Source organism: Ursus americanus, chromosome 5, assembly GCF_024610735.1.
Source record: "Ursus americanus isolate L20-20 chromosome 5, mUrsAme1.1.p, whole genome shotgun sequence".
Lineage (NCBI taxonomy): Eukaryota > Metazoa > Chordata > Mammalia > Carnivora > Ursidae > Ursus > Ursus americanus.
The window spans coordinates 23,155,945-23,168,477 of NC_142131.1; positions in this window are offsets into that span (position 1 = coordinate 23,155,945).

Sequence of the window (12,533 nt, forward strand, 5' to 3'; positions counted from 1 at the left end):
CTCCCCCAGAAGGCAGGCTGAAAAATAAGGAAGCCGACATCCCTAAGGTCCCTATAAAACAAGTGCACACTGCCTGTGTCCTAGTCAATAACTTGGGCTCTAGGCATCCCTACAACCTCTCCTCATCAGAATGACGAGAAGGAGAAATCCCCCCCAGCAAAGAAAAGATAATGAGTCACACAGAACTGATGGATATGGATATAACCAAATTGTCAGAAATGGGGTTCAGAGTAACAATGGTCAAGATGATGTGTAGGCTTGAAAAAACTATTAATGAAAATATTAACAAGAATATAGAATCTCTAAGGGCAGAAATGAGAGCAAGTCTGGCAGAAATTAAAAATGCTATGAATCAAATGCAGTCTAAATTAGACGCTCTGACAGCCACGGTAAATGAGGCAGAAGAACGAATTAGTGAATTGGAGGATGGGATGGTAAAAGAAAAAGTTAAAACAGAAACTTGCCTCAAAAAAGTCCAATCTCAAGAATGTAGATTACGGGAGATTACTGACTCAATGAAACGTGCCAATGTCAGAATCATCGGCATCTCTGAGGGGGTGGAGAAAGAGAGAGGTCAAGAAGAGATATTTGAACAAATTGTAGCTGAGAACTTCCCTAATCTGGCAAAGGAAACAAGCATTGGTGTCCAGGAAGCAGAGAGGACCCCTCCCAAGATCAATGAGAACAGACCTACACCATGTCACGTCATAGTGCATTTCACAAATATTAGATCCAAAGATACAGTCTTGAAAGCAGCCAGGGGGAAGAAAATCCTTACGTACGGAGGGAAAAATATCAGAATAATGTCAGACCTGTCTACAGAGACCTGGCAGGCTAGGAAGAGTTGGCAGGGTATTTTCAAAGCTCTATCTGAGAAGAACATGCAGCCAAGGATCCTTTGTCCAGCAAGGCTGTCATTCAGAATTGATGGAGAGGTAAGGACCTTCCAGGATCAGCAGAAACTGAAGGAATTCATAACCACCAATCCAGCCCTACAGGAGATATTAAGGGGGGTTCTATAAAAGTAAAAAGGCCCCAAGAGTGATACAGAACAGAAATTTACAATCTATAGAAACAAAAACTTCACAGGAAACATGACATCATTAAAATCAAATCTCTCAATAATTACTCTCAATGTGAATGGCCTAAATGCTCCCATAAAACACCACAGGGTTGCAGATTGGATAAAAAGACATGACCCATCCATTTGCTGTCTGCAAGAGACTCATTTTGAACTTAAAGATACATCCAGACTAAAAGTGAAGGGATGGAAAACCATTTTTCATGCCAATGGACCTCAAAAGAAAGCTGGGGTAGCAATTCTCAAATCAGACAGATTAGGTTTTAAACTAAAGACTGTAGTGAGAGATACAGAAGGGCACTATATTATTCTTAAAGGATGTATCCAACAAGTGGATATGACAATTATAAATATCTATGCCCCCTACAGGGGAGCAGCAAGATACACAAGCCAACTCTTAACCAGAATAAAGAGACATATAGATAATAATACATTAATAATAGGGGACCTCAACACTCCACTCTCAGGAATAGACAGATCACCTAGCAGAAAATCAACAAAGAAACAAGAGCTTTGAATGACATACTGGACCAGATGGAACTCATAGATATATATAGAACACTACACACCAAAACAACAGAATACTCATTCTTCTCGAATGCACATGGAACTTTCTCCAGAATAGACCATGCTCTGGGTCACAAAACAGGTCTCAAACGATACCAAAAGACTGAGATTATTCCCTGCATATTCTCAGACCATAATGCACTGAAACTGGAACTCAATCACAAGGAAAAGTTTGGAAGAAACTCAAATACTTGGAAACTAAGAACCATCCTGCTAAAAAATGATTGGGTAAACCAGGAAATTAAAAACCAGTTTAAACAATTTCTGGAGAGCAATGAGAATGAAAACACATCAGTCCGAAACCTGTGGGACACTGCAAAGGCGGTCCTAAAGGGAAAATACATAGCCATCCAAGCCTCACTCAAAAGAATAGAAAAATCTAAAATGCAGTTTTTATATTCTCACCTCAAGAAGCTGGAGCTGGAGCAAAAGAATAGGCCTAACCCACGCACGAGAAGGCAGATGATCAAGATAGAGCAGAGATCAATGAATTAGAAACCAGGAGCACAGTAGAGCATATCAACAGAACAAGAAGCTGGTTCTTTGAAAGAATAAATAAGATCGATTAGCCACTGGCCAGACTTATTAAAGAGAATAGAGAAAGGACCCAAATTAATAAAATTATGAATGAGAGGGGAGAGATCACAATCAACACCAATGAAATAGGAAGGATCATCAGAAACTTTTATCAACAGCTTTATGCCAATAAATTAAACAACCTGGAAAAAATGGATGCCTTCCTGGAAGCCTATAAACTACCAAGACTGAAACAGGAAGAAATTGATTATTTAAACAAACCAATTAATTATGAAGAGATTGAAGCAGTGATCAAAACCCTCCCCAAAAACAAGAGTCCAGGGCCTGACGGATTCCCTGGGGAATTCTACCAAACATTCAAAGAAGAAATAATACCTATTCTCCTGAGGCTGTTTCAAAAATAGAAACAGAAGGAAAACTACCAAACTCATTCTATGAGGCCAGTATTACCTTGATCCCCAAACCAGGCAAAGACCCCATCAAAAAGGAGAATTACAGACCGATTTCCCTGATGAATATGGATGCCAAAATTCTCAACAAGATCCTAGCTAATAGGATCCAAAAGTACATTAAAAGGATTATCCATCAAGACCAAGTGGGATTCATCCCTGGGATGCAAGGCTGGTTCAACATTCGCAAATCAATCAGTGTGATAGACCATATCAACAAGAAAAGAGTCAAGAACCATATGATCCTCTCAATTGATTCAGAAAAAACATTTGACAAAGCATCCTTTCCTAATTAAAACCCTTCAGAGTGTAGGGATAAAGGGTACATTCCTCAATTTCATAAAAACCATCTATGAAAAGCCTACAGTGAATATCATTCTCAATGGGGAAAAGCTGGAAGCCTTTCTCTTAAGATCAGGAACATGACAAGGATGTCCACTCTCGCCTTTATTATTCAACATAGTACTAGAAATCCTTGCAACAGCAATCAGACAACAAAACGGATAAAAGGTATCTAAATCGGCAAAGAAGAAGTCAAAGTGTCTCTCTTCGCAGATGACATGATACTCTATATAGAAAACCGAAAATACTCCACCCCCAAACTACTAGAACTTATAGAGCAATTCGGTAATGTGGCGGGATACAAAATCAATGCTCAGAAATCAGTTGCATTTCTATACACAATGAGACTGAAGAAAGAGAAATTAGGGAATCCATTCCATTTACAATAGCACCAAAAATCATATGTTATCTCAGAATTAACTTAACCAGAGATGTAAAGGACCTATATTCTAGAAACTACAAATCACTCTTGACAGACATTGAAGAAGACACAAAAAGATGGAAAAATATTCCATGCTCATGGATCGGAAGAATAAACATAGCTAAAATGTCTATGCTACCTAGAGCAATCTACATTTTCAATGCCATCCCGATCAAAATAGCAATGACATTTTTTCAAAGATCTGGAACAAACAGCCCTTAAATTTGTGTGGAACCAGAAAAGACCCCGAATCTCCCAGGAATTGTTGAAAAGGAAAAACAAAGCTGGGGCATCACGTTGCCAGATTTCAAGCTATACTACAAAGCTGTGATCTCAAAGACAGCATGGTACTGGCACAAAAACAGACACATAGACCAATGGAACAGAATACAGAACCCAGAAATGGACCCTCGTCTCTTTGGGCAACTAATCTTTGACAAAGCAGGAAAAAACATCCAGTGGAAAAAAGACAGTCTCTTCAATAAATGGTGCTGGGAAAATTGGAGAGCTACACGCAAAAGAATGAAAGTTGACCACTCTCTCACACCATACACAAAGATAAACTCCAAATGGTTGAAAGACCTCGATGTGAGACAGGAATCCATCAAAATCCTAGAGGAGAGGGGCGCCTGGGTGGCACAGCGGTTAAGCATCTGCCTTTGGCTCAGGGCGTGATCCCGGTGTTATGGGATCGAGCCACACATCAGGCTCTTCCACTATGAGCCTGCTTCTTCCTCTCCCACTCCCCCTCCTTGTGTTCCCTCTCTCGCTGGCTGTCTCTATCTCTGTCGAATAAATAAATAAAATCTTTAAAAAAAAAAAAATCCTATAGGAGAACATAGGCTGCAACCTCTTTGACATCGGCCACAGCAACCTTTTTCATGACACCTCTCCAAAGGCAAGAGAAACAAAAGAAAAAATGAACTTGTGGGACTTCATCAAGATAAAAAGCTTCTGCAGAGCCAAGGAAACAGTCAAAAAAACTAAGAGGCAGCCCACGGAATGGGAGAAGTTATTTGCAAATGACACTACAGATAAAAGACTTGTATCCAAAATCTACAAAGAACTTCTCAAACTCAATGAACGTGAAACAAATAATCTAATCAATAAATGGGCAGAAGATATGAACAGACAGTTTTCCAATGAAGACATACAAATGGCTAATAGACACATGAAAAAATGTTCAAAATCATTAGCCGTCAGGGAAATTCAAATCAAAACCACTTTGAGATACCACCTTACACCAGTTAGAATGGCAAAAATGGATAAGACAGGAAACAGCAAATGTTGGAGAGGATGTGGAGAAAGGGGATCCCTCTTACACTGTTGGTGGGAATGCAAGTTGGTGCAGCCACTTTGGAAAACAGTGTGGAGGTCCCTTAAAAAGTTAAAAATAGGGCGTCTGGGTGGCACAGTCGTTGGGCGTCTGCCTTCGGCTCAGGGAGTTGATCCCGGCGTTCTGGGATCGAGTCCCACATCGGGCTCCTCCGCTGGGAGACTGCTTCTTACTCTCCCACTCCCCCTGCTTGTGTTCCCTCTCTCACTGGCTGTCTCTCTCTGTCAAATAAATAAATAAAATCTTAAAAAAAAAAAAAAAAGTTAAAAATAGAGCTACCCTATGATCCAGCAATTGCACTACTGGGTATTTACCCCAAAGATATGGACATAGTGAAGAGAAGGGCCATATGCACCCCAATGTTCATAGCAGCAATGTCCATAATAGCTAAATCGTGGAAGGAGCCGAGATGCCCTTCAACGGATGACTGGATTAAGAAGATGTGGTCCATATATACAATGGAATATTACTCAGCCCTCTGAAAGAACGATTTCTCAACATTTGCAGCAACATGGATGGGACTGGAGGAGATTATGCTAAGTGAAATAAGTCAAGCAGAGAAAGACAATTATCATATGGTTTCACTCATATATGGAACATGAGAGATAGGAGGATCGGTTGGAGAGGGAGGGGAGGAATGAAGGGGGGGGTAAACAGAAGGGGGAATGAACCATGAGAGAGTGTGGACTCTGGGAAACAAACTGAGGGCTTCAGAGTGGAGGGGGATGGGGGATTGGGATAGGCCGGTGATGGGTATTAAGGCGGGCACATATTTCAGGGTGCACTAGGTGTTATATGCAAATAAACAATCATGGAACATTGCATCAAGAACTGGGGATGTACTGTATGGTGACTAATATAACAAAATAAATATTATTTAAAAAAAGATAATACAGCATAAAAAATATAATTAGATTTTAATAATATTGTATTATGATAGATGGTGACTGCACTTACCATGATTAGCATTGTGTAATGTGTGGTATGGAGTCACAGTGTTGTGCACCTGAAATTAATGTAACATTGTATATCAGCTATATGTCCATAAAAAAAGAAATTACAAAAAACAATTTAAAAAAATAGGATTAGATGCTATTGATAGAGTTCCTTTTCTCATCTCTTGTAGTGTATGGTTATAATTTGAGGGAATGTCTTGACTGGTTCTGTTCTCACTAAGAGAATACCTTCTTGACAATATATGTCTCTAGAAATATACATGAGCATTGAAAAAGGCAGTGTCATGAGTGCAGTCTTTGGACTCCCTGTCAGCTGCTCGGGAATGAGCCTTGGGCCTGGAACACTTTCTTACTGAGAGAGGAGCCCAAGCAGCCTGTGCTGGGGTTATCATCTTATGTAGGAATGGGTCACACGGTACAAAGCCCCTGGGCCATCCCACTGTTAAATCTGTTCCTTGAGGAGAACAGAAGGGGGTTTCTTCCACTACCGTGTGGAGAGGGAGGGATGTGTTTAGGCTGATTGCCCTGTGTGGGCCTCCCACTGCCAAGGGACCCGCTGGCCATGGGGAACCCATGCCCACTGTTGAAGCAGATCTCGCTCTGTCTCTTTTTTGTGTGAGTGAAGTATTGTCAGATATCAAGATGCAGTGGGTGGAAGTGTTTGGAATCCACTCCTGGGACTGGTTGCAGGTACCTGGTACCCTGCTTGACACTAAGACTCAATGAACTGATTCGGGAGTACAGAGTTTATTACTGGCAGTTGTCAAAAGCTGAGCCAAGGATTCTATTACTTCCGTATACATCAGAATCACCTGAAGCGCTTATTAAAAACAGATTCCTGGACTTCCCTTTCAGAGTTTCTATTTCAGGAGTTTGGGGTGGAACCTAAGGATTTGCACTTCCATCTAGTTGCCAAGTGATGCTGAGACTGTTTGTCTAGGGGCGTCATATTGAGAATCATTGTTCTAATAAAATAGACCAGACTAGTAACTTTAATTAAAAACAAACAAACAAACAAAAAAAGAAAACAAAAACAAACCTTACGTGAAACTGGCTCAAATTTCCATTCTGTTCCTTAATTAGCTGTGTGACTTTAAGTTATTTCACATCTGGGCTTCATTTCTGCATTTCTATATAATAATTTTATTTTCAAATTCAGCAGAATAATGTATTATTTTCATGTAATAACATTATTTACGGTCTCTCCCACATACCTGGTTCCAAAAGAGCCTGACACCACTGGCCAATAAAAGCTGAGTCATGGTGCAACTGATTATTATGTGTGTGGGGAGGTGGGATGTGGGTGTGCGTATGTGTGTATGACTGTATGTATCATCTCATTGTATGGGGGCATAAAAATTAGCATAAAATTTCTGGAGCCACTGAGCATATATAGACAGAGGCTAGCTAGAGAATGACTATTTTATTTCCTTCAGTGGGAAAATTACAACTTTGCGCTTATGAATAAGTATTTTATTTACTTTTCTGTGAATTGGTCCTTACTTCTTTAATCATTTGATGAGAAAATGTTTCAACCAAATGCTAGGAGTTTTAAGTATTGCTTTAATGACCTTTTTTGTTTAAACACAAATTACTTCCTGAGTAACCTGATGGCAAAGCAAAATATTTACAACTTTGTTTCCATGCTTCTCTCCTTCTCTCTCTCTCTTCCTCCCTCCCTCTACCCTTTTCTCTCTCTTTCTGTGCTCCCACCCTCCGTCACCACATTTCCCCTGTGGGTTTCACAGGATCCTTTTGTCCTTCTATAGACTGGCTTTTCTTTATATTTGAGCAGTCTTGAAGCGTATTTACAAGATTTGAATTTTAAAGGTGAAGTTTATTTTTATCTATCATGGTGTAACAACATTTTTCCTTCTGTGGTAGTTTTCTTCTCAAATAATTTTTCTTGTGATAGGGCTTTTCAATAATAAAGATTTTTTACAAAAATTTGTTTATTTTAGAAAGAGAGAGAGTGTGCATGTGCATGCACATGCAGAGGAGGGGGCAGAGAGAGAGGGGCAGAAGGAGAGAGAGGGAAATCCTCAAGCTGACTCCTACTGAGTGCAGAGCCCTAGACGTGGCTCCATCCCAGGACCCTGAGATCATGACCTGAAATCAAGAGTTGGACACTTAACCAACTGAGACACCCAGATCTCCCTAAATATTAAAGATTTAGCTGAGAAGCCCTTTGACCTTCAAAATTTTCCATATTTGAGAAACACTTTGTGGTTCTATATATAATAATATAGCTAATAAAAATTTAAGACATTTAGTTATTAATAAAGGCATATTGAGAACCATTTATCTTTTTGATCAATGTATTATCTGTCCCTCAAAAAGTTTATTTAAAATACCCATTTCTGTTTAGTAACACAATCCATTTATATCTTTAAATCTATTGTAAAATTGGTGTATATTTACATTATTGCTTGTATTTTCATTCCTAATATAATTAATAGGCCAAACACAAAGCTGAAGAATATACTACCATTGCAGTTGCAACAAGTAGACCTTCCTTAGTGTATATTTTTTGTCATCACTCTGTTTATTTTTACTACATATAAACAATATCTTTCCCTGTGTTTTCATTTTTGTAGTATTTATATTTGTTATTTTGTATTTGTTTAAAGTTTGTGACTTAATTCCAGTAAGAATAAAAAAATTCAAGGCATGGTTCCATTCCAAAGACATATGCAAAAATAAATACTAAGCTTTATTTGTTTTGTAATTCAATTTTCTATTGAACAGTGCCTTTGGATTTTTATTTTTGACGTCTGATTCATACAAATGTCAAATGTCTATTAAGAAGCTACCCTTTTAGATATTCAATTTAAAACATTTGTAATATTTAAAACATTTGAAATAAATTATGAGTAGATATATGCAATACGAAGCCAAATAAAAACAATAATAAAACAGAACACTTTCATTGTTGTTGAAGTGAGACCTCATTTCCACTACCTTACCTGGCTTCCTAAGGAGATAAACCAATACCTGGAATTTTGCTTCCATTACTCACTTGCACTAAAAAAATGCCCATATATATCTGGTATTCCTAAGGAATATATCATTTAGTGTTTCTTAGTTTTGAGCTTTAAAAATGTGAAATTTATATATATTGTATATAATATTATATATTATATATAATGTTCTGTTATTATTCCTTTCATTCAACGTTGCAATTCTGAAACTCATCCATGTTGTTACTGTAGGAGATTATTCATTCATTTACATGGCCTTAAATATTCCATTGTATGCAAACACAATTATTCACTTGTCCATTTCAAGTCAATGAAAATGTGTTGTTTCTATTTTTTTTTTTGCTATTATGAAATGGACAGGCAAATAAATTTTGCACATGTATCTTGGTGCATATAGAACAATTATTCTAAGCCATACACTGAAGAGTAAAATGACTGTGTAAGAAGTTTATAAATGTTCACCTTTACAAGATAATTCCAAATTATTTTTTAAAGAGTTTGTACCAGTTTAAACTCTCATTTTCAATGAATAAGAATTATCCATGTTCTAATTTTTTGCCTATACTTAGTAACATTAGACTTTTTAATTATGGTGAATATAAGTGGTATAAATTAGTAATCTTAACTTGCATGTCCTTCTTTGGTCATAAAACTTAATTTATTTTCTAGCTGTAAGAAGGCTGAGGTGATGTGGAACAGGCTTGTTGAGGAAGAATTTATATCACTGAATCATGACTGCATTTCAGGATGTAACTAGATTGCTCTGTCCCTGTCACCTTCTTATTCAACTCATTATCACACCAATGAAAATGAGTCAGGCTTGTATAATCAGGTAGAAATTAGCATCTCTTCATCATTCATCTGTCCTATTTTTACTCCTTTGCATGACCCGACTCAGAACCGCATCAAAATAGCATTGAATTATCAGTGTATACCAGGGCATCTCCCTCATTGCCTGTGCTTATTAAATTAAAAGATAGTTACTTCTGCGTTCACTCTTTAGTAGATCCCTTTGCATAGCATTCATCCCTTCAAGAAGTGGCCTTCAACTATATTATGCTCCCGTTGGAGAGATAAAGGACCATGTTTAAATAGCTAATTTCACTAGATGTTAGTGAAATACATCCTGAAATTATAAGCCACAGGTTATGGGGCTGCAATGCAAAAAAGTAAGATATAGGTACAAGAAATAATAAAAAGCAGTTGACATTCAGGTTTTTCTTTAATGCATTGGCATGGATATAAAGTGGGAATAAAATTAAGGTCATTCCATACTGATAAAACAGAAAAATTGCATGGCTCATTCAGAGATCATAAATCAAGCTGTGCCTAGACTGTAAGATATATACAAGTAGTGATGGATCGTTAGGCAGGAAAGTAGAGTGGAATAGCTCATAGCATTACCAAGAATTGACATTTTATTCTGGATTTTTAATTGAATGGCTTAAATGTAATTATTTAGAGGCATCTAGTATTTGGGGAAGATAATTCTAGTATGTCAGGGGGAAAATATTAAAGAATAATTGTACTAGAGACCCTCTTTTAGTCCCATAATATCTTTGTGTTAATATTTAGCTTTTCTCTTTGATTTTATGGTAAAATAGAGTCTCTTACTCTTTCAAAACTAACCATACAATATTCATATGTATTATATTCTCCAGAGTTATTTCTTTATGTAAGAGATGGAATGACAAGGAAATTCTTGTGTTGTAGATAATTTCCTATTTAGTTTGAATTCCCTGGCATATTTGCCCATGCAAGAAGTAAAATTCGTTTCCGTTGAAATATTGCTATCCCAGGAGGGAAAGCGTTCTACCATCTCTTCTTAGAAAAAAAGGAAAAAAAAAAGTTATAGACTTGAAACTTCAAATAAGAATTAAATAAATATATGTGTAAAATTATCTGCTTCTATGAAATAACAAATTAAATCACCAGATGAATTAAATTTTTATTTTCTGTACCGAATTATGTTTATTCTGAATAGATCATTTCCTGCCTATACTAAGCATGTGAACGTAGTCTTTAGAGGTATAGTTAATGAACTAAAGAAATGTATAGCAAATAACCTAAATATGTTTTCAGGCAACTGTCTATTCACTGGTGGCCAGTTTTCACTTTGAGTCTAAAAAAAAAAAAAAGAAAAGAAAAGAAAAAAAAAAAAAGAATGGTAAGTATGTCAGTAGTAGATGGTGTTAAAGGGTGCATGTGAGAAAAGTTTTGTCTAACTATTACAATACGATAATTCCCAGGTCCCACTTTTTTATAAGGGTCAACATATTATATAGTAAGAACCATACTCTCAAATAAATGAAACAGATGTCCCCCAAAGCACCTCTGCATTGATAGATACACGGTGGATTTATTCATAATTATTGAAACTAGAGAAAATTCAAATATCCATTGACTGGGTGATTCAGTGTACAAACTGGGGTGCATCCATCCTTTGGGATACTACTCAACAATGGAAAGAGCATACTACTGCAAAACGTATCCATGAGGATGAATCTCAAAAACAGCAGGACATTTGAATAAAACAGATAGAAAAGGCTAAAACTGTAATACCATTTAATGGTATTCTGTCAAGGACAAAACCAAAAGAAAAAGACTTCCCATAACTGGTTCCCAGGGCCTGGGTTTGGAGAGAGAAAATTACCTACAGTGAACATCAAGAAACTTTTTGAGGTTTCAGAAATACTCTTCGTCTTGATTGCAGGGTGGTTATGATACTGCACACATTTGTTTAAACTCACTAATTTGTACATTTAAAAAGAGTAGATTTCTCCGAATTTAAATATCTCAATCTGTCTATATTTTAAAAAAGAAAAGAAAAGAAAACCACACAAACCAAATAAACAAGGAAAGTCTTCAAAAATAAAAATTCTAGGGAATGTTATCCCAGCTTTTAAATATAACAAGGACAAAACACATTACTATACAGATGTAAATTATTTTTTAGAGTTGGCCTACAAACTTACAGGAAATAAAGCCAAATTAAAAATAATAATAATACGTTCAAATAAGAGTAACTTTTCTATGTATCAGATTTATTAAGGTTTATTGTCATTAGATAAATAACCTCGTGTATCCTAGATTAAGGTATTAAAAGCGATACTTTCCCCCATTTAAGTAAAGGTCTTCATGATTTTAGTAAAGTTGTTGAATTATTTCCAAGGTAGAATGACCTCAACTGTCAATTTCCAGTGCACTTTGAAAAAAATAATGTTATATGGTAAATACTTCAATTTCCACCTCTCTGCTCAACATAAGTTAGCCTTGATTAATTTCAGCTGAAAATTAAGTTCACAAAAAATTCTTTTCTAAACTGACACAAAAACAGTGTGCTCATTTTTGGTATTTGTTCCATATCCAAGGTTTTAGGACAAAGACACCATACAAAGTTACAATACTTATTTTATTCACTCATTAATTTATTCAATATAATCTCTCCAATAGCTAATCTGTGACTGGTGTACAATAGTCCTTGCTCTAGATATTACATGAACAGGGACAACCAGCCTCTTGTCCCAGCAGAAGGAGACAGAAGACAAATTAGAATGTACTATTTAGCAAAGAAGGTAGTTTAAGACTGCAATTTGAACGTACTGTAAATAAGCAGGATAGTTTGATGGACAGGACCTGGGAAAAGTGGTTTCAGCGCTGAAAGCAATTCACTCTGAAGAGTTAGGGCCTGAACTAAAGAATGGTTAGGAGTTAGTTAAGTGAAGAATTGGAAAAAAAAAGTTCTTACAGTCAGAAGACAAGCAAATGAAAAGGCCTAAAGCTGAGAAAAACAAACAAACCGATGTCAAATACAGGAGCATTTTCAAAAAACACAATGAAGTCCTATTTCTTCAAATGTCACA